Genomic DNA, 24,078 nt, shown 5'->3' on the forward strand with positions numbered 1-24,078 from the left:
GGTGATTGTGAAAAGGCATGTAACAATGGTGGAAACAGCATGGACATGGTCAACAACAATACTCAGGCAGGCTGTGGAGTACAACCAATGTTTGGTTTGTAGCGAGAAGCTGAAAGTGTGGCAAGAAATTATCCCCCACACCTTTACACCACCACAGCAGCCTAAATTAATGATACAAAGCAGGATGGCTCTATTCTCTCTTGTTGGTTACACCAAGTTTTGTTGCAGCAGAAATCAAAACTAATCAATTCAACATTTTTCCAATCTTCTACTGTATTATCTACTCTGGTAAACCGAAGTGAATTATACTCTTAGTATCCTGTTTTTGATTCAGTGTGTTGTGTGCTCTGAGATGTTCTTCCGCACATTTTAGTTCCCATTGCCCATTTTCCTCTGACCTGTGACGTGAACAAGGGCATGTTTATCCACAGAACTGCTGCTAACTGGATATTATCTCTTTTTAGGACCATTCGCTGTAAACCCTCGAGATGATTGTGTGGGAAAATTGCAGTAAATCAGTAGTTTCTGAAATACTCAGAGCAGCTTGTCTGGCACCGATAATCATGCCACATTCAAAGTCACTTAAATCACCTCCCTTCCCCATTCTGATGTTCACTTTGAGCTTCAGTAGGTTGTCTTGATCAGGGTTAAAGAAGCCAGGAACACTAAACATATAAAGGCTAATTTACATCAGGGCTCTGCTTGAAAAAACTGAAACAGATGTAACTCTGTCTGTGAAGCTGACGAAACCTAAAAAAGACAATTCAATTAAATTCTCTTCAACAGTAAAGACTACTTAATAGTTTAATGAAGGTCAATAATGAAGAAACCAACAAAAGCTAAAAATTTTAAACCTGCTCTTCCAATGTCTTTTTTTTTTATCCTGTTTCTCTGTGGATATGCAATAATGTAAGTGTCAGTTTCTATATTTTGAAGGGGTATCTTTCCATGCTTGCATCTGTCTACCTACATGTGAGTTGGTACAAGTATGTCTATCTGGTTCTACCACTGTCCATGTTTGTGTATGCTCTATATGTGAGCCTATTCAGTCCTGCTGTTTTCAACAGTTTGATGTGAATGAGAAGTGACTGTGTTAAAAGCATTAACATTTTCAAACCCCGAATCACTAATCAGGATGTTGTTGGGGAGGAGAGGCATTCGGCAGAATGCTGCATTATTTAGCATCCACTAGTTAGCATCCTCAAAGAAGAAGCTCACTCAAACACATGCAAAAACACACACGCACACACACACACACACACACACACACACACACACACACACACACACACACACACACACACACACACACACACACACACACACATAAATGTGTTTTTTCACACTTTTTGATGTATGAAATACTGAAATGGGAGCTAGGCAGAGCACATTAAACCACACAATCGCAAAATCTCTCAATAATGAGGAAGAAACACATACACAGATTTCTTTTCACAATGTGCAAATGCATACACACATTTTCTCTCACTCAGATCTCAGATATACATGCAGAGACATCCTCAGACATCTCGTCATTGATTCAACCTCTGATAGGTTTCGGCCACAGAGTGGAGGGGGTGATGAAAGACAGCAGCAATAAGAGACAGACAGGTGGGAGAGAGAAGGAGAGATGGGGGAGTAAAACAAGAGGAGGCAGAAGGGAGGAAAGTCTGTTTGGGAGAAATTTGTAGGTCATTATCTCTGGATTTTAATGGGGATGTTGCATATAAATCCTTTGTGTGTGCATCTGTGTGTGTGTGTGTGTGTGGGTGTAAGAAAGTGAGTCCTGTATCCTTTAGCGCTTCTTTATTCTTTTCACCTCCCTTTCTCCCTTCTTCACCTCCATATTTTCTCCCTATAGTTCTACACTAGAGACTGTCTTTCAAAACACCAGAACAAAAGACAAGTAGTATTTTCTGGTGTCATGAGGAAACTGTACTACTAAATATATTATGAGATCAACTGGAAGAAAATATTTCTAAGCTTGGTCATTTTTCTGCTTTAAAATACCCCAAATAACATGGATTCTTTTATATTAATCTCTTTGGATAACATGAAAAGTACATAGTCATTGAACTAAAGTAACACCCTGGTTTGAGGCCAGTTGCTGTCATGTTTCCAGTTTTCCAATTTTGTTTTTTTAAGCAGCTGAAGCACAGCAGCACCTATTACCAGTGAATCATTTTGCATCAGTACTTTGTTAGGTCAAGGATGTTACGCTACTCTTTTACTCTCAGAAACATTTTTAACAAACAGCTTAACAAATAACTGGCTAAGTCACACAGTCAAATACCAACAATGCTATTCATTTTGGAGATGTGATTCAGGCCACCCAGTGAAGGTAGCGTTGGGACTGTGGATTTTGAGGTATTATATGGTGCTTCTTTTTTATGCTTTGTTTGTTTGCTCTGTTTGTTTTATTGTTTCCCATTTTTATATTTATTGCTGTTTTTCTTTATATTCTTGGCAGTTGGATCGGTGGGGTGGAAGGTTCAAATGCCACTATAGGAACTTTATTTAAAATTAAATATATTCTGTGTCTATTTGGTGTAACGAACTTTAGTTTAACGAGTCTTAAAAAATCTACGATTAAACATGTTTCTTTGTGTAGCTTTAATTTCCTTTAATGTGTGTTCTGTTTTGCTGGATGCCTCCTTTATGTCATCGTGTTGTCAGTTCTCTGTCCCCCTGTTTTTTTTATCCTTGATTGGTTTCAGGTGTTTCTGTTACCCATGATTACCTTCAGTGTGTCTTTGTGTAGATATTGCTTTTGTGAGATCACCTTTTTGTTTCCCTAGTTTGACCTGTTTGTCTCGGTGTTCTTGTTTAGAATTTTTCTTCGTCTTTTCTTTGTTTTTTGAGCGTTTTCCTTCAGCCTAAATAAAAGGCTACTTTTACTTTATCTTATCAGCCTCTGATTTTGGATTTGGATCTTTTCAACCAAACCCTGAAGGTCCAACATTAGCTTTCAACATTTGGCTTTCATTTACTCCTCAGAGAAATGATTGCCACAGATTTCCTGTAAATCTTTATCTGCTAAATTGTTGGCTTTGTATTCATAAATAACATAATTTGATTCAGTGTTAAGATAAAGCTGTTTACTTAAGCAGCTTTAATTTGCACTGTCAGACAGCTAATACAGCCACACATCTGTCATTAGTGACTGATTAGAAAAAAATCTAATTCTTTCATTGTTTGGTTAGTTTTTTTTCCCCTCCTGATGTATGCAGAATTAGATAAGATAATTAATAATGACAGTCATGGGCTTGAGCTTCATTTCAGCATCGGGAGGAGGGGTTGGGTGGGGTAACACCCTATACATTTTTGAGCTGCAGGCACAATTTCCTGAGTCCTGGGGAAAAATATTCTTGACTTTTTGTTTTTATTTGTTTTTATTATACCTACTGAGTTAACACACATATAGGCATAAATTTGCTCTGCTCTGCCTTTTTGTGTTTTGTCTGTTGCTCACTCCCCCAGATGTGACAGTCAGCATGTAATGATTGAACCCATCTGACAAGCTGGTTTGCAAACAGCAACAATTCTAAACTTATGGAAAGATGTCTGAATACCTGACTTTCGACCCTTTTTTCCGTGTGCCTCCTCCCTGATTATCAACTGCCAACACCAGATGAAATGCTGCAGCTGCTGACTAAGATCACAAAACTCCCTCTGTCACAGTTGTTTACCACAAAAGATTGGTTATGTGAGCTCATCATTTATGTTTTGTGAGTAAAAAGACCCTTCCTTTTCTTCACAGTTGATTCATAAATCTTGTCTTTTATGCACACCCCCAACCCCCACAGAAATGTTAAATCTACACCTATGATGTGAGTTGTGGATGCTTTACATTTGAGCTTTTGGAATTATGTATGATTTAGCCTATAGAGGTGACACTTTCTTTCTGTTCACATTTAAATGCAATGGGGCGATAATAACAGAAGCTATGTCAAAAACTGTGGGGATTAAAATAGGGATGGAGGAACATTAAATTACATGTAGCTAACATACAAATATAAATACTTAGCATGTTTGTTTTATATTGCTCTTTTGGCTCCTCATCTACCTTTTTTATTACCCCCCATCCCATTCTTTCTCTTCCTGAGTCACCCCGGGGCAGTATTTCACATTACTATGTACATCAGACACAGGAGCTCTGGATGAATACACCTCATTCCTCTTTGCAAACACACACATATATTTATTATTACACACATGCACAAAGGGCATGCAGTGATCAGTCATGCCTGAAAACAGATCCTTTTTCTCATCGGAACACATGCAGAAAACACAGAATGATACAGTGCAGGAATAAACATGCATTAGCGCACACAAAGATCATTGTGGTATCTTGGAATACACACACAAACACGGACAAATGGACACAGAAACAAAGAGCTCATCCAGAGCCAAGTAATGTTGACAGCGACCCTGCTATTTTTAAAGGGCACACTTCACAAGATATCATCTCCTCATCATTTGTCCTCAGGGATCTTGTCTATTTACACAACACAAAGACACACAGACACACACACAAATGATGTTAGACGCATGTATAGTAACACAAAAGATTTTCACACGCATGCACACAGGAGGGGTTAATGTCCTAACATATATCTCTCTTGATTGGTGTGTCGTAACAATTCAAGCTGGTTAAAACTGAAATGACTTTTTTTTTTAAACTGAGGTCATAGGAGAGGGAGGCCTTGTTTGCCCTGGTTTCATTTTCACAACATTTTCAGATTACAAAAGCTCTCTAGATTTTACTGTAAATTCAAAAATAACGTGAAAGATACAAATCAAGTCAGTCTCCAGGTTAAAGGCTGGACTTTTTTCTTTAAATTTTAAAGAAAATTCCTCTGTTTTTCCTTCTAAGTGCAAAGTGGAACAAATATTATACTGCATCTTTTAACAGGAAACTAGATACTAGTACACTTTGCAGAACAGGCTGGTTTCAATCCTTGTTTTAACTGTTGTTCTTAAATTTTATAGGTTAATGTGATGAGAAATCAAGAACAGGTGTCAAGCTTTAGAGTCACAGCTGACTGACAGCATGAGGGAGAGTTAGATACCTCAGCTTTTCAGATACAGACACAAACACTAAATCATACATCTGCAACTCAGTCTGACCTGTTTTAAAACTGTCTGTGGTGATGAAGCAAGATGCCCACAGTCTGCCTGAGGCAGCCAAGCAGAAAAGGGTAACTTGTCTGTTTGGCTCTAATTTGGGTTTTGATAGCTAGTAAATGATGTTATGGTCACAAATCTTTTTTTTTTCACTTGTAGCCATAACATATTTAAGATATATGGTGGATCGGCATACAAGAGCTCTTTTACTGGAAGCTCCATTATATCTTTGTTTTACAGACGATACACTTTATTTTGCATGTGTGTGGATTTTATATGTTCTCCCTGTGGATGGTTAGGTTTTTACTTCCTCTTACAGGCAGGTAGAACAATATAGATGAGCTTTTTAATCTGCTTTCGAAAATTTATTTTTCTAGCAAAAATAATTGTTAAAAATGTTACCAGTTTTATGATATCACCGGGATCTGTGTTGTGGGCAGCAGTCTAAGTGGACATGCACAGACCTTCTCCCCAGCCTCTGGTGAGACCAAGGTGCTCCCAAACCAGCCAAAAGATGTGATTTATCTGCAAAAAATGCAGAAATAAGCTCCTGAAACCATCTAACCCAATACTCTCCACCCATTGGCTGCTCCTAGAAATCCTGTTTATAATAATTATGTACAGAATTAGTGACAGAGTGCAGGTCTTGCAGAGTCCAACACCCAGTGGAAACATGTCTTACTTATTGCTGGTAAGAACTAAGATGGTTTGTGAAAAAAGTTGTCTTTAAATGTGGCTTAGAAGATTTTTTTTATGTGCGTGTGTGTGTGTGTGTGTGTGTGTGTGTGTGTGTGTGATCTATGTTGAGTGTTGTGTTCATAAATAGTTGGTTGAAAATAGACAAGGATCAAGATGGCTAAATGAAGCCAACACTGACTATAAATGGGAAGCAGCCGTTTACTTTGTAGTAGATGATCTAACTTTATATTACTGTAAATATGTGTGTGTGTGTGTGTGTGTGTGTGTGTGTGTGTGGGGGGGGGGGGGTTCCTCTGCATTAGTTACAGTTTATATTGTATAAAATATTTGGACCTAAGATTTGGGGGAAAAAGTAGAGATTTGAAAGAAACATCAGACATGGCATTTGATAATTCTGCCCAACTTGCTCTAGGAACGAGAGCCAAAATACAACATTTAGTGGAAATCAGGGCTGATGTGCATAATGTGGGTGACTAGAAACATGGAGGCTATGAGTCTCTAATACAAGCTTGCCAGGACGAAGGGTCATCTAATCGCATCCCAGTATGTTTGACCTAAATGCACAACAGCTGCTAAGAATGATCTAAAAGTAAAGATATGCAGCTTTTTCACATGAAATGAATCTGATGCAATAACACACCGAGGAGGTCTGTACAACCATTAAACCATTTCAGTCACTATGCTGAAATTTACTGACAGCCATTTACATAATGCTTTTCTAACAGCCTTTTTGTGGTGGTTAGGCGATTAACAAATGTGTTGCAGCATGACTAATGAATCATGACTGAATTTACATGCTGAAATGTATTTAGTGATCAGCTTGTGCAGTAAGCATTGAAACATTGTTATTCGGCATGGTGTGAGGTGGGTGTATAGCACGGAGGATTTAACAGACTCTAGCATGTACAAAGTGTAATCTGCAACAAAATAAAGTAGTTGAAGGCTGATGATTTCAAGGTTAAACATTTCCAAATCAATTTACGCATTCAGTTCCTTAAAGTTACAAATCTAACCTTGGTGTCCTGACTTGAATAGAATTACTTTTATCTTTATTTTTTTCAGTAAGAAATCTTTTTCTAGCTTCATTTTAACTGGTGCAATGAAGATTTTTAATGTTCTTTTCAGAACTTGTTCCACTGAAAATATATTTTCAAAGTATTTGTTAGCAATATGGATGGGATTCAAATTATTTACTAAAGAGATAGGAAGGACTTCTCATCACTTAAGTAACTACTTCACAGTTCTTCAACTGTAGCTCCATGCTTTTGTCATCCTATGACATGCCTTTATACTCCACTTCACTTGTCAATATTCTGTATCTTCTTGGCAGGCTCTGTTCACAACCTGAAATCCTACATCTGATGATGCAAGTACTGGCCAAATGACAGCAAGAAAGACTCATTCCAGTCACAAGAGTTGTAATCATTCTCTTTATCAGATAAAAATGTGAAAATTTGATGAGGAGAGATAAGGAAACTGCAGTTTTTCCCAATGAATTCATCTTAAAATAAAAAATTATGTAAAAAATACATTTTAACAGTAACTGCAAAGCGTAAAGGTGTATATCATATTTTGAAGTAGAGTAAAACTTTGGCTAGAGGCATAATAAAAATTCACTCTGCCTGCCTTATTCTCTTGAAACCAATATCTGTTGAACACCTTGAAGGGATTTCTTCAAGTTTGATGGAAATTTACACTTGCATTCAATGATGAAGTGATTAGACGGTAATAGGTCAACAATCAAGGTCATCCTGTTCTTGCAAATGAGGTATCTCTGGGGTAGGGAATCTCAGTAATGCATCAAGAGAAGATTTTTTTTTTTTAAATTGAAGTCGGTTGAGGTTTCTCATGTGGTGTCAGAGATTGGTTCCAGACGATATCGGACATACTTACAACCAGTAAGGAAACGTCTATCGCCCAACTACTTAGCAGTGGTTCCTGGAGCTTGCTGGCTGTCACTGGGTGAAACTGGTTGCAATGAAGGTGCTACAATGAAAACCTCGTATTGATCGCTTGGTTGCTAGCATGGTGGCCTATGTTTGTTTTGTTTTTTTCACGTTTGTCTGCAAATACTTCTAACTACTTCCTGAGCAGTATAGTAAAACTAGGACAAATTTCAACTCAAAGCAGAAATAGAGGTTAGCCTTCAAAGTAAGACTTTTGCCTCAGCCCACATGTTTCACAAGCATATTTAATTGAAAGTCAAATGCTCACCATTATGGTCCAGTTTGTGTATTATTTTTCTCATATTTCACACTTGTCTATAAACAGTTTCACTGGTGTTTATAGACAAGCCAGTTGGTTCCACTTAAAATTTGTATGCAACAATTTGCTTGTGACCAAAGCAGAAAAAGGACGTTTTTGCAGACTAGTTACAGAATACACATTTTTCCCTAGCGACAGATGGTTGCCAAGGGGTCACCGACTGGTCTCTAGGTTTCTGTGACTGGTGCTTTATTCACTTGATCTTATATTCTCACCATGATTACATGTTGACTTCATGTGGTAAGTGGTCATATATATGGAAAACCTCAATAGACATTAGTAATCAAATGTCAAGTGACCTCACAAACACGTTTTTCCTTCCTCAAGAAATTTCATGCAAATGTCTAATGATAATGATGTGATGATAGTTTATGTCCACATGATAAAAGGTCCGCTTCTCTGGAAAAAATCGAATTCAATGCCGTTACTGTTCTCACACTATACTTAAATTTGATTTTATACTGATTTGATGCCCACCTATTAAATTGCTTTAAACTCTTCTAGACAGTCTTCCAGACTGACATGAAGTTAAACTGACTGTTGGAGGCATAAATGCGTAAGGTGATCATTTTAGTTTTATGTGATAATTAGGTAATATTCTGATATACTGGATGGGCAGATGGGCAGATTACAATGCTCTAGTCTGTTGCTTTTCTAACTATGTGCTGCCTGGTGCTTATAGATAACAATGCAGGGAATGGAATTTGTTGTGATTCATTGTAGTATGGTTTTTTCGTATAATGAAGGGTTGAGGAGGATAAAATATGATGCTTGTCTCAAGAGTAGATGAAAACTGTCCAAAACAACAACAAAGAAAATATAAATGGGAACTATAATTTAAAAGAAGATGCACTCTTTTAGAGAATGAGTCAAAGATTTGAGGCACAGAAAGCTTAACAAATACAGACATTTATCTTCTAAACTGCTCATTAACAAAATGACTTAATTTTTATGTCTCTTTTCAGTGTTTAAATGGATTTCATCATTCTTGCCCGCTCGACATAGCTTGTCATGACAATAGATTTCTATGTCGAGTGTAGTTGGTTTTTTTTTTTGAGTACCCAAGAGCAGGGCGCAGGAGGAAGATGTACAAAAATAAACATTTATTGCTAATAAGTCAAAGAAATGCATAGTCCAAAATCTTCTATTCCAAGAAAACAGAAAAGGCAAAGTCCAGGGAATTAAGAAATCCAAAAATCACTAGGATCACAAGCTCAGGAACAAACTGCTGCAGATACCCAGCTAAATGGATGATGCAATACTGAACAACTGAACAAAGGAATTATAGAAGTATTTATAGACACACACTAATGGGGGGGTTTAACATAGGAGTGTAAATTAAATGCAAATGAAACTAATAAAGAGCTGCTGAAAGCAATAAAGGGAAGACAGTCAGCAAGTAAAACTAAAACAGGATGCTACAAAAAACCCACCACAATCTCAACGAAAACACAAAGAACTAACAGAGACACACTAACTAGACTCCAAAAGTATTAATAATAAAGCTAGAAATTAATCAAGATTAAGATCAAACAGAACAACCAACAGAGACCCAAACTCAAGGCTTCTGTATGTTGAGGTTGGACCAAACCAAGCAGAACCAAACCAACAAACCAGCAGATAAGAACTAATGCTGGATTTGCAGTAGTATTGATGGAAAGATCTGTTTTCTTAAAGTGCTAAATGTAGTGCTATTCCTGACTGACTCCTTCACTATAATAATGACAGCAGAGTTGCATGCTTTGCTTACAATAAAAAACGAGTGAGACAGCAGAGTATTTAAGGAGAGGTGTGACCGCTGATACTGGCAAAATGCTAAATACCAAATGCTAGTGTAGGTAAAAGATAAAAATAAAATCAAGAGACTGGTTTATCTGAGCAGATCTTAGCAGTGCATATGTCGGCGTAACCACTTTCACTTATTGTGGTAGTAACATAATCATGTAGCATGTGTCTCATAAATGGTCTGCATATGTTACATGGTTGGTGTAGCCGCAGAGTCATGAAGCAGCAGAATTCCTTGTGCAAAAATTACACGGATGTAAATCAAGCCCAGTTGTGAGCAGTTTTTCTCCTAAAGAAAAATAAGTCTTCTGCTTATAAATTAACAAACATGTCAAAATTTCCAAGTCCCTGTTGGCAGTTTTGAAAAACAAAAATTATTTAAAGGGAAAAAACATATGGTTCCTTACAGTACGAGCGTGGCTTTCAAACTTTTAATTTATTATTGAAAACTAAGTCAAAATAAAACTGGTGGATCTTCATTTAAAATAAATGCCTTGTTGAAGCCTGTGGGAGTCAGCTGGACAAACTAAAAAGCCAATAATTTACTCTGAAATTATAACAACTTACTTTTACTTTTAAAAGCTGAATTTGCTTAAAGGTCAGCTGCAACTGAACCCTTAAAAGAATGATATTTTGTGAACCTTGCTTTTAATCGTTATGAGCAGTGGGAACATACTGGAACAGATAAGTAGGAAAAGTCCTGTGTCGTGTGGACCCACCTTTGAGGTAGTGTTTTCAACAGGGATCTATATTTATAGGAAAAACATTATATGTGTTAATGATGAAAGTGGACCCTCTAGGCACATAGACACTATTTAAGAAACATCTGTCATGTTAGACATATTCCTCTCTTGCTCATCCTTCTCTTTCTTCCCTCTCAGTGCTCCTTGATGTTCAGCCCCCAATGGTCTTCTTCCAGTCAAACCACTAGTGGGGAAATATCGCCCGTTTCCTTACATGTCATGAGTGGAACGAGGATGCAATTTTTAGTGCCAAAGTGTTATTTAGGAAAGTAGGCCAAGAGCATGAGGATTTTTGAAAAGACAGAATGACAGAGATACACTGAGGGGTAGAGGGAAAGAGATGTGTAAACAAGAGAGTTTCCATCATATTTGTGACATTTTGTTTGTTTGTTCTTGAGACAACCCTCAGTCTTGTACATGTCGCCTTGTTTACTGAAAGAAAACAGACAGCCAACATGAGGAAAAAATCTTCCTCTTATTTCTGCGCTTGTTGCCTTTATTCACATACATCACTGCCTCTGCTCTGTAAAACTGAGCCCAATTAATGGGTGATTTAAAGAGTGTCTTTTTAGATTTAACAGTGGTTATGATGTGAGCATGCAAATGTCATTAAATGTTGCACACAATGTAAAGGATGCAATCTTAATTTTCATTAAATCTAACGATGGACTAACAAATAAAAAACGACACATTTTCAAACACCATCGTTCAAGCTTTCTTTGTTCCCCCTGATGTGCAGCTGCCATTCAAGTCACTAGTTTCTTATTTCTTATCTGTTTAAAATGACAGTCTTTCTATCTCTCTCTCTCCCCCACACACACACACACACCTACACACACACACACACACACACACACACACGCACAGTCATTTTCCGACAGAGAAGGAGTGAAGCGGGTGAAAGATTTTCCCTGAAGGTAGATGTTACTTGGTCAGAAACAAGAAAACACTTAGGAAGGGTGGTTCACCAGGGTGGAACAAGAATACTGAACAGAGCAGACAAGAGCAGACGTTTTTATAATAGTGCAAGACCCCTTCATCCTCCATTTCGATAATGGAGTGGAAAAAACTGCACACACAAGGTATTCACACTGCAAATTAAATGGCCAGAAATTTGTGCTTCCATCATTTTGATTGGTCAGATTTTAGCCATCTCACACCTCTGCACTTCTTTTCTCCTCGAGCTTTTTGCACTGTTGCTGTGCTTCATGCAGTGCTGAAGTCAGTTTTAGCAATACAGAGAAACTAGCAGATTTTTCATTGTGTTTGCATAGTGAAAAAAACTTAAATTAGGGCTGTGGGTGGGGCTGCTTTGTGAGGTGCGGCCTCATACATGACATTTGTCTGTTTTATAAAGTCTGTAATCCTCTTGTATAGAACATACACAGCACAGGCTTCACAGAAAATCCTTCATTAATTAAAGAAGTTCCTGATTAGAAGAAGCTTGCATTGTTTTTGTGAAGGCCGTCTGTTTCTTATTTGAAAAGCAATGACAAACAGTCCTTTTGTCTTAAAGTTTGGACTGTGTCTAGAGAGAAAAAAATAACAGTATTGCCCTCACTAATCAGATCAGAGAACTGAGAGCAAGAGAGAGACTGTACATACACAAGTACTACATAAAGTAGATTTAAAGTAAATGTTGATGTATGATGTCTGGAAAAGCTGCTCCCAGATGAAATGACAATATTTTATGTAGAACTGAGCTGAAACTGCAAAATAAAATATAAAAGAAACAAGAGACAGAGCAAACGGGGAGAATGAGAAAAAGATGACAGAGAGAGGGAGGGAGGGTGAGATGGGAGTGAAAAAGAAAGGCTGGACTGCTATTGCCACAGGAGAGGTTTCAATTTAAAAACACACAGCCGGCTTTCCTGTCCAATTCGCCAAATTACTGACGAACAACTCACCCCCGAAGAGACGGGGGGAGTAAGATAAGGAGTGTGTGAGTGTGCGTGCGTGCGTGTGGCAAGGCGTCCCTCTCATCTCATTTTCCAGCTTAGACGACATCTCTCTGTCAGATACACTCACACACACATACACACACACACACACAAAGTCAGCCCTCTGAAATATTTACTAGCCTCATGTGGGGAAATCTCTAAGGATTATCCCCAATAACCTGTTTAACTTAATCCTTATCTCACACACATGAATAATAAATCTCTCCCCCACTCCCCGTCGCTCTCCCGCTCTCTGAGAAGGACCGAGAAGTAACGCCTCTCTCACCTTACTCTCCATCACCCTCCCTCCCTTCTCCTATCTCACACACTCACTCCATCTGCTTCATGAACATGAGCCGGCTGCTTTCTCTGCCTCTCCTAGTGTTTTTGAGCTGTTTTGACATATGCACTCCCTCTCTGCTTCTCTTGCTCTCTCCCTTTTTTTCTGTCTTTTCACCAATCCACCAATACCTCCCCATACCTCCATCTCTTTCTGTTTTCCCCTCCAGGACAGGAAAAGGAGCAGTAGCTGGGAGCACCAGCGGACAACACTGACCAGAATAACAGGAAGAGGAAGTGGGCAGTGACCTGTGTGAGAGAGGACTGCGGTCAGACAGCTGTGGTTCACCATTTTTGGGTCTTGGATGAGAAAACCACATCAGAGGGGAGAGAGGAAAAGAGAACAAGAGAGACTCGAAACCTGTTGGATTCACACCTGCGGAAAAACCTCGACAACCTGAGAAGAGAAAGAGGGTGACAAAGACATTTTGGGGTAAAAACTCCACTGTTGGAGTAGCTGGAGCTTTTACTTTTTTGATAAAAATCTTACTAACTAAGAGACAACTGTAATACCCACTTGAGTAAAAACTGATAATTATCTGATGAGTGGGGTTTTTTTTATATTTGATTCTCAGTTTTTCTTTGGAAATCCATCTCTGGGATACAACTTAAGAGGCATCAACCCATTTTTCATCATCACAGACTTTCTTATCTCTCTGGCAGTCCAGGAAGGGATTTGTACAGAAGCCTAGTAAAAATCTAACAAAGAGAGAAATCCCTGCTTGTACACCTGCTGCTCTCATTCTACATCAGGGGGGAAAAAAAGGAGTACGAGAGAGGAAAAGAAGTAGTCGTATCAGTAGGTGGTTTTTGCCTCTGTTGAGCTCATGACCACCCACCAACCACTGATTTCTACCTGCGAAATTAATAAAGCATAACTCAAGTCTGAGCAAGTGAACACGTTGAAGGATTTGGGCTTCATTTTATACCTCGACAAAGATCTGAACAGCAGTTCTGCCTGGCTTCGACTTCAGTTTGACTGGTAAGTTCTCTTTTTATGTCTTGGAAAGAAAAATACTGTGCATGTGTGTTATATACGTGTGTGTCTGTACCTGAATAATGAGAATGTGAGTTGGTGAAGGGTGTGCGCTTTCATGTTCAGCAAATGGAAAGTGTGAAGCAGTTCTTTCTGATTGAAAAGCAGTGCACTGCAGCGTACCCAGAAAAATGTAGCCCAGATCCCTTTAAAACGCTACAGGCTACTTTCCCATTCACTCCAGGGTGAAATGCTCATGAATACTTGTAAAACTGCCTCCAAGAAGGTACAGAAATAACTGAAAATGATGGTTATAACCCCTTTTAAGGACATGCTGTCAGCCCCCGTCACTGTTCACATATGCTGTGCCAATGATCTCGGACAGCTCTGTGTAGATCTGAATGCTGTAATTGAGTGCTGTTCTCCCCCCCAGAGGCTGGACTGTCATTCCTGGAGACAAGAGGTTATAACCATTAAAACAATACAGGATGATCCGGAGACACAGCAGGAAAAATTTAGAACCAATCTCAGTTCACCGGGTGGTCTTCAGTTATTCAATTTTGAGGAGTTAAACAATGAAAAAAAAACTTAACTGTCAAGCTGATGTCAAGTTCATTTGCGATTAAATATTGATGAAACAAAGTATGACGCACATCTAATATTAAAAGGTAGCGTAGCTCTTGTCAGTTGAGTGGTGTCAATTTGTGAGCTGAAGACTTCCTTGCGTTATAGTGAGTTTAGGCTCCCTCTTATCAACCTTTCAAGCCAAACTGTACATGAAAGGATAGAGAAAATAACACCTTACAGTAAAATTTTAATTTCTATTAGGTTATTCAGAGTGTGCTGTAGTTGCCTGTGGCTATCACTACACAGACAAAGTGTTTCTGTGTACCTGCATATATGCCCTGTATATATGGGAACAGTTGTTTTGTAGTACTCTGGATCTATGGCTCAAAGTGATAGAAGTGATTTGATTTGTTTGTTACATTGAAAGCCGTTGATGCAACTAAACCCAGTGGTCTAATTCCTGGAGAGAGAAATCCTTTGGGTGCCATCTGGGAGACTTCACCCTCCCACACACACACACACACACACACACACACAAAAACACACAAGATTCATGATTAGAGCCGTTCATTCATTCAGATATGTCAGTGTGGTTGACAAGCTGTCCAGCTGTGGCGATGTTAGCTCAGCTGAAGTTACTGATTACTACTGAAAGACCCAGTTAAGGTTTTACTTAAAGGGACTGACCTGTATTCTTTGTTTTACACAGTATACCTTATTCCATTGTGTATCTCCACAATGTCATTTGTTACTTCAGATTTTTTTAAAATGTTTTTGTTTCTTTTTTTTGTGATCGCTTGAGAAACTGATTAATAGGAAAATGCCATCAATAAAATTAAGAATAAAAGTGAGGAATAATCCAACTGGTCTCCCTCTCCCACACTACTATGCCCACTGTGGGGAATTAAAAGCTTTCCAGTGCAGCAAACTGATCTGATCTGGCAAATCAGCATTCATGTATTTATTGTTTTTACATTCAGTCAGCACCACTTAGAGTTATGGAGTATTTACTGGAGATGAAGCTCGATTTTTGAGAAATAATTAGATTATAAATATTGCTCATAGTATTTTTGGTCATTTAAATTATGTTTAATATGAAAGGAAACTCATAAGTCCAGTATTTAGACTCATTTATTTTGTTTATCTGCTATGTAGCGCTGTAGTTGCAAAATTTGCCTTCAGCAGAGGGGCTGACAGCTGAGTCCAAACCAATGAGGATAAGACTTGAGGCTTTAAATTACTTTCAAATGACTGTTTGTTATCACCATCGCTTATAAGCTGGCCAACATCAGTCATAACCAATTCACTGTATGGAAATGGGATTTGTCTGATGTGACCCAGTGACTGTGTCAGCGAGGACGCTGTGTGTGCGTGTGTGTGTGTGTGTGAATGACTCCTGGTGTGACTTTCTGGCAGACAGATTGTTAGAAGCTGCTCTGTGATTAAACCTGTTTTAATCTCTACAACACACACTACACTATTCAATAGGCGAAGATCACAGATCTGAGACTGTGAAATCACTCTGCATTCCTACTGCCCACAAATAAACAACCTCCTGATTTTAAGGTGACAAAAACGGCTAAAAAAGCTAAATAGTGCCAAACACTGATATTTGTGTAACACAACCTAAAGACTGATGGTGATGTGTTCATTAAAAAGAAACTAGTGTCCCTTTGCATGTATAATTTGTTATTTAATGTACAAAATATGATTAAAATATCCAAATTTGGGGAAGACAGAACAGATAAAGACATGAATTTAAATGTGATCAATAATAGCACTAAAGTGAGATAGAATTCATTAAAATGGTTCCAGCTCTGCTTTGCTTTTCGCCAGCTCTCAGCTATGAGAATTTGTTCAAAAGAATCAACAACTTGGTCGTGATCTGGAGTCCAAGCAAATCTCATACTAAACCTGCTTCATTTTACGACAACCTCCATGTTAAATAAACCAGCTGATAACTTTAATAGATTATCATGTAAATGCCACTTACATGATCCCGCTTTTGCACACAAACGTTTAGTTTTATTTTAATTAAAGGTACAGATGATGATTATCCACAGCAAAGATATGATGTCTATGTGGTGATTTGTTGTTGAGATCTTTTGCTTCAACACAAGCATTGGACAGATGTTACTGAATATTGATTTTATATGCTCAAGTTATGCATATTGAAATCATAAATTAGTTACAATTTCATCTATAGACATATTATTATTATATTATGGCAAAAAGAATCTGAAAGGAATCATCATCATCAAGGATCTTACTTTGTCAATTTAATACTGGAGGAACAGATGCCACTTCTCAAGACCAGATTGGTTTTAACAACTAAAAAAAGTGATGTGATTTTAGAGCGTTGGAACTAGTTAAACTTGAATGGACACATTTTTATTTTAGTCATTTTAAATGTTTTAGTTATTTAGTTATGAGTTATTAGGTTAAGATTTGTCTTCAGATTTCCTGCCCATTAGAGGTGGTGTTTTGAGTCGCGGAGACATCCTACCACTGTGGCACCCTTAATTAAAACTTTTGGTTTAGGATAAGTCAAAAACAAAGATAGGAAAAAGTAGAAGTAAACTTGGTAAGTGTAATTAACTTCTTGCAAATCCAAATCTGCCTGAATTTCTTTGTGAGAAAAAGTCATTGACTCAAATCCACCAAGTGTCAAGATATGCTGAATGACAGACTGAAGGAAAGACAGATTTCTTGTCCCACCATAGTGAGAAAGGATTAAATCAAATTATATTTCCATCTTCAAAAACACAGACGCGACAACAGGACTTCAACGTGAACTTCAAATACCCTTCAGCGACCGCTAGGATTATGAAGTCTTGTTGACTCGCTTCTGTGCTTTAGCCTTTGGTAGACTGAAGAACTAGGTCAGATCTGTCTGCCAGTCACAAAACATCCCGGAGAATGACAACTGTGTCTCTGAGTCTGTCTGTTTCTGCTCCTCTGTCACACTCACACACACTCACTTGCCTGCGGACAATGTACAGATGTAATTACAGATATTCCTGAATGTTATTTATTCTTCATAGCTCCGAAAGATGCCTTTGATAAATGATGCCATAAATAACTTTGTATAATCCTCAAGTGAGATTTGTGTGTCTGACACTTGCAGTTTACAAAGTGATTATTATATAAGCTTATATATATACTGTCATGTATTTAAAAAAACAAACAAACATACACTTAAACTGAAAACTCCTGTAACTTTTCATACATCAATCTGCATGTCTGTTTTTACATTTTTAATTCAAAGAATTAAAAAAACTTGAGTTAAACTATAAAAAAGGGGTGAACTTGGGTAAACTGGGTGCACTGGTGTGTTTATTTATCTGGGTTCTTATAAGGTGCTAGATCTATGGAAGCCCGTTTCCGCCACTAAAAAAAAAAAAAAAGGATCCATAACTCAAAATTTCGAGTTATTTTCTCGAAATTTCGAGTTATTATCTCGAAATTTCGACATATTAACTCAAAATTTTGAGAAAAGCAACTCGAAATTTCGAGTTAGCGCTGCCAATCAGTAATCTACGTGAATGACGTCATTTCCATGTTACCCGGAAGCTGAAGCCCTCAGCTACAAATGCTACAGCTAAGCTACCGGTATTACATCCAGTCGTGAATGCACAGATTGCTGAGTGTTTTCAGCCTGGCTTCACAAATGATGAAATCCCTGTGTTATTAGCTGAATCACATGGTGTTACTATCAGCAAACATACTTTAATTTGTTGGGATCCGTTTTTGAGTGCGCGGTCCTGCGCCATATGCTTCCGGGTAACAAGAAAGCGACCTCATTCACGTATATTTTTGATTGGCAGAGCTAACTCGAAATTTTGAGAAAAGTAACTCGAAATTTCGAGTTATATTTCTCGAAATTTCGAGATAATAACTCGAAATTTCGAGAAAATAACTCGAAATTTCGAGTTATGGATACTAGCTTTTTTTTTTTTTTTTAGTGGCGGAAACGGGCTTCCATATAGATCTGCTTTTAAGGTGAGACAGAGAGAGTATGGGGGTGGAGAAAAGGAAAGGGGGAGAAAAAAGGTGAGAAAAGGAAAAGGGAGAAGGAATGATAGACAGGGACAGAAATAGACTGTATGAAAACAACATGCATCTTTCACCTTGAGAGATACAACAAGCCACAAGTGGAGACTTTTAAGAGGAAAAATGTATTGAAAGCACTGTCAGAGAAAAGAAAAGAAAGAAGACGTGGAGGGAAGAGAGGCAGCGAGGTGTCAACGGGCAGAAAGAGACGGGGAAACTAAAAAAGGAATGACACAAAATACAAAATGTTAGTCAAACACAGTGAGACACTGAGTCTGAAACTGAGACAAATGTACAGTCAGCAGCAGGAATGAATCCCAGGAAGGGTGTGTCCACTTACTAATGATGACCCCACATTAGTAGACCCGACAGCATTTCCCAGAAGGCATTGTGTTTACACTTCCTGTTTGCTGATAAAGAGAAGGAGGAATTGCTGTTTCAAAAAAAAAAAAGCCCCTTTGGGGAAAACGCCCCCAACAGATTTTTTCTCTGTCAGAAATAACTGTGAATGTACGTGTGACATTTCTGTGTAAAAGTTAGTTGTGATGGTGAGATATTTGACTTTTATCTTTCTTTTTTCAGTATGCAATCACAGCTAAAGTTCAGCTTTGTCAAACAATTATTGTTATTCATCTGAAGCTACTTTTAGTTGCCACAGTGTGAAGCTCCACATATTTGATCTGGGAGATTTTTATACAGAATGCCTTTCCTGACACAATCCAGGGGACTTGTGTTTCCTTCCATGACTGAATTGGGGATCATTCGGTTGTTAGGCAAATGTGTAAATTATTACACTGTGGAGACACTTAAATAAATAAATAAATAAATAAATAAATAAATAAATAAATAAATAAATAAAATAAAGGGCAGCATTCTAACTGCTGGTCAACATTCTAAGGTGGAAATGTTATAAAGGTAATAATGATTAATGGTTATTAGTAATTAATTATTAAACTCCTTTATATTTGTGGTATATTAGTTTATATTGGCTAAACATACAACTCACAAAATGAACAAGTAGGTGTGAATCACAGGAATCAAAATAATGCCAATCTCTGATTCGGTCTTTTACTTTTAAGTACTCACTAAATTATGAACTAAGGTGGGGATTTACCCTTCACAATTCCATTAATGTTTGAGTTGTCAGTTTAAAAAGTCCCCTGCTGCTGCTGAGACTAAGGTGAAGCAATTCTTAAATTTTTTTTAGTGCTTATTTCAACTCTATTGCTCAGGAATAACATAAATGAAGTCAACAATTGTTTAAGTAAAAATTCTAATAGTTAAGTAGCTCATTTTGCCATCAAAATACACTGAATGAGTCGCAGTCCTCTTAAGCAGCTATGGGACAAATCACAGGTTTGGTCACCTAAGAGGTTTTCCTGCATATGTTTTATATGTTAAATTGCTTCATTTATGGTGTTTGTGAAATTTAGGGAGGTTTAATGAGTTTGATTAACTCTCAAATAATTTTGTTTTGAGTTATTTTATTTTGTTTTAATGTAATTGTATTTATTTTAGCTTTAGTCTTGGCTAACATTCTTCTTCAAATTTAGGGTAAGGCAAGTTTAGTGAGTACAGTTCTTTGTTTTAAAGGCAACAGAAAGTGTGATTGCTTTCTTTGTTCAGATTATGTCAAGAAGAAGCATAGAAGCTGACAAACTAAACAAAGGTGATACAGTGATTAGAAATGTACTGTTAATATATGATTTACTGAAGATGTAAATGTTTGAAGGGACCAAATGCATATTATTATTTTTTTTCCAGTTTTTCAGAGGAAAAAAAATGAATAAGGAGCGGAATGAATGGGAAATAAATCACCTTGTCATCCATTTACAGATCGGCATTGTGACATCACACTCACCCCTGAAATATAATTAAGATAAACTTTGAGATGTAATGTATTGCATGAAAATAAAAAAGGGGCAATATTTGATAGGTTCAGACTCTTCTCCTCATGATCATCATTTACATTTTTTTCTTGTCAACTCTACATAAGAGACAGCTGTAGCAGCCGTGCATCATTTATTGGTTTGTGGCCCAAACCGATGTTTCAAAACCTCAAGGCTGGCATATTTGTCATGTTGGAGCCAGAAGTGATCCTACTTGGAATGGGTTGCTGTTATCAGCTAACAAGCTTGATTGGCAAGCTACAGTAATAGACTGTAGGGCTGCATTCCACAGACAAACACACACATACTTGCTAATTAGTGCAAAATTCATTTTCAGTTACCACAGGTCTAGAAACCTGAAGCAACCAGTGTCTAGACCTGACTGACTGAAAGTGGATACTGGAGATTGCTGGCATTTGCTTTTAAATCAGTTGCTAAAGCTCCATTCACGCAGGTCTAGAGACCAAAGGACTGTTTTCTGTGACCATTTGGCAAGTGGAAGGTAGAAGCTTTTGGCTGTCGCTAGCAATAAAATTGGTCTCAAAGGGGTTTAAGGTGCTTCACAGAGACCTCCTTGGCAGCTTTGCCATGCTTGTCGTTGCCATGGTTTCCCATAATTTGCACGGAAGATGCTGACTTGTCCGCAAACAAAAAATGAACACTTTAGTAATTCAAATTAGAAAAGGTGATGCCTAACAGACAGCTACTTGCCACAGCTGCCTGAACCCGAAGATCAAAGTCTTCCTCATTTTTGGGGGCTGATCCTGACAAGGGTCACACCAGCGGATCATTTGCCTCTATCTCACACTCTCCCTTGTATCCTCTGATGTCACATTTACCCATCCATCAGTGTTTCTAACTTTAGGTGTTTACAGGTGCTTATCATCAGCCTATGTGATTGATGATTGGGGGACATTTCCAATAAGGTAAATGTAGGTTGCCTGATAGATTTAAAACTGCCCTCACAGGAAAATTTAAATGTAGCGACACAAATAGTAATTTTATCAAATCAAATCACCAAATACTTGGATTACTGCTTTAAAGTAATAGTAAAAGTAATAAAAAAAAATGTTTACTTAGAAGATAGAATAACAGTGTTATGGAAAACAGATGCTGAAGCTACTTAAAGGTAACAAAAATCATAAAGCAAAAGAAGGTTAATAGCAAGTGAAATTAAAGTATTTGGAGGCAACATTATTTCTCAGTGGTATTAACTTTTAATTTCGTTTTGATCACACTGTGTTTATTACCTGCCCATGGGGACAGACGTATGGGGATCCACAGCCAGGAAAAACAAATATTTATTAGCGCTGCACAAATGCACTTTTATGAACATGGTGCTCAGATGTTCACTCAAGTCTCTGTTAGACTGCAATAGAACACAATGCACTTCTGTTTAATTAATTTAGTCCTGAAAGGAAACTAAAGAAAGAAAGCACAAGAGAAAAAAATAAAACCCAAGCAAAGGGACGTCAACTAAAGGCCAAAAAACACTACTAAGTCTTTGTCTGAGCTGATTTGTGGGGAGCAGTGTGAAGAGGTCATGGGAGGTCAGCAGAATATGAGATTAGACCATTAGAGTGAGGAGACTTTGTGCCAGTATAATCCCTTCATCATAATCTTGCTTTCTTCCTCCCTGCTGCTAATGGCTGGAAGACAATAAGATGCACTAATCTCTGCTGGGATGGCGAGGGGCTGTGCTGAAATATCTACTGAAGTACAGAGTGCATATAGACTAAAGTGTTTTGAAGATTATTTCCCTGGCATTTCTGCTTTATTAGATAGGGCCCAGTGGGGGGAGACAAGAACGATGGGGAAGACAAACACAGACAGAGAGGGTGAAACAGTATAAGAAAGACTGGCAACAAAAGTGAAGATTTGCTGCACTGCTGGTGTTTGTGGACCACATACACTTTCATTTTGGTTAAATGGTGTTAAATGCCTTGCAGGCAGGAAGAAGTGATGCAACGCACTGAAACGCCTTCCAACTTGTAATCAGTCAAAAGCCATAAATCAAACGAGGTGCCAGTTGGGCCCAAGTTTTTACGATAAATGGAAGCAATTTTGAATTTGATATAAATGAATCCAATGATTGCTGTTGTTCATGATTAGATAGCTTGGGTCAAGGTAAATGCGAATCGCTTGCATGTGTTACAGTACACACCACATCAATGGTTTATGATGCAATCTATGAGTGAAGTGGTGGGAAATGTAAGAAAACAGTAAGACTTACAAGTGTTGGAAAAAAGCTGAGGTATGTAAAATGGTCAATATCAGTTAATACTGGTAATATCGCTCGACTGAAATCAGAAGCGATGAGTGAGGGTTTGCACTCTCATAGTGTAGTGATTTGTCAGTTACAAGGTAGCCAGTCCCTACTTCATATCCTGCTTTTTCGCTTATCTAACTTTGAAAGGAACCATCATTTAAATATTAATGTCATTCTGGAATAAAGAAGATGCAAAACAATTGGGACCATACAGTAAAGACATCAGGATAATGCCTACTGAAGTCAAAAATCAAGTGAGAGTGTTTTCTTGTTGACTTCTATAGAATTGTCTTTTCACAACCAGAGCACTTGCCCCTGCTGGGAATGAGAAATAATGCCGGTTTAAGGCTTTTCTGCATTAGTTTAACTTTTTAGATCTGAAGGTTGCGTCAGTCTTTTCCGTGCAGTGTATTATGAATGTCTTTAATCCCATTGTTTTTATATTTTTAACTACACTAGCAGCATGATTAACTTTCATGCATCAGAATGAATTGCAATGCAAAATCTCATATATATTAATTAGAGATGGATCGATCCAATATTATTATCAGTCCGATAATGACCTAAATTACTGGATCGAATATCGGAGAAAAATAAAAAAAAATGTAATCCGATCTATTAAATATCACGAAAGCACCTCACAAAACTTGCGACATGGCGTAACTCATGGCTCATAACCTTAGCACATAGGAGCAGTATGTCATGTGATAGAGCGGCTGTGGTATGTGAGACCTGTCAGCGGTCTGGTTGAGCATTTGAAGCAGCATTTCATCTCCGAGAAAGTTATCCCAGAGGGAAGTAAAGCAAGTGTGTAAGTTCATCTCTGAATGTTTGTAAAGTGTTCCCACGTGAAGCTTAACAACCCATATATGGAGCGAGTGCCTCTCTCTCCCCCTCCCTCTCCTGCTGCTACTTCAATCATGAAACTGATCAATGATCAGCTGATCGGCTTTTCTGTCGCAACTCAGGTCTCTCTTGTTTGTTTTTGGCCTACTTTGCACCAGAAAGAGGAAACCAGCGGCTAAACAACAGCAGCACGTTTAAGCTTGATAGGCTATTGTTAGAATGTATTTAATATTACTTTCTACACCATTATCCTTTTCTACTTAGCTGACAGCTGGTAACTGTGCAGGGGCGGGTCTAGCAAAGTATAGCCAGGGGGGCCGATAGGGCATTAACAGGGAAAAGTGGGGATACAAAGAAATACTTTTCTTTCTTATTCTCATTTAAAATGTGTAGCTTTTAATAAATAATTATCTGAATCTTACACCCAAAGTTTTGATCTGATGTAAAATGTATAGAAGTCCATTACTGTATATAGTAACTGTTAAGTCTAATATATACCCTAGTAAGCTATAGTACTTTTTCCTTTGGGAAGGTACCATCTGTGCAGTCTGCAATTCTGTTGAAGAAAGATGTTGAATCT

General features: G+C 37.9%; 1 protein-coding gene across 3 annotated transcripts in view; it reads left to right on the forward strand.

Moving 5' to 3' along the window:
- cdh5 (cadherin 5) overlaps positions 1-24,078 on the forward strand; it is a 69,659-nt gene that overhangs the window by 19,633 nt on the left and 25,948 nt on the right. The window contains exons 1-2 of one of the 3 annotated variants that reach the window (XM_086258863.1): positions 12,850-13,331; positions 13,474-13,880. The gene's annotated coding sequence lies outside the window, so the exon portion shown is untranslated. Of the gene's footprint in view, positions 1-12,849; positions 13,881-24,078 lie in introns of those variants that run through there. The other 2 variants (XM_086258864.1, XM_086258861.1) reach the window with 2 other exon arrangements.

The sequence above is a fragment of the Aulonocara sp. 'chitande type north' Nkhata Bay genome, linkage group LG13, assembly GCF_057382095.1.
Source record: "Aulonocara sp. 'chitande type north' Nkhata Bay isolate Kocher_YH1m ecotype deep benthic linkage group LG13, A_spYH_male_GT1.1, whole genome shotgun sequence".
In the NCBI taxonomy this organism is placed as follows: domain Eukaryota; kingdom Metazoa; phylum Chordata; class Actinopteri; order Cichliformes; family Cichlidae; genus Aulonocara; species Aulonocara sp. 'chitande type north' Nkhata Bay.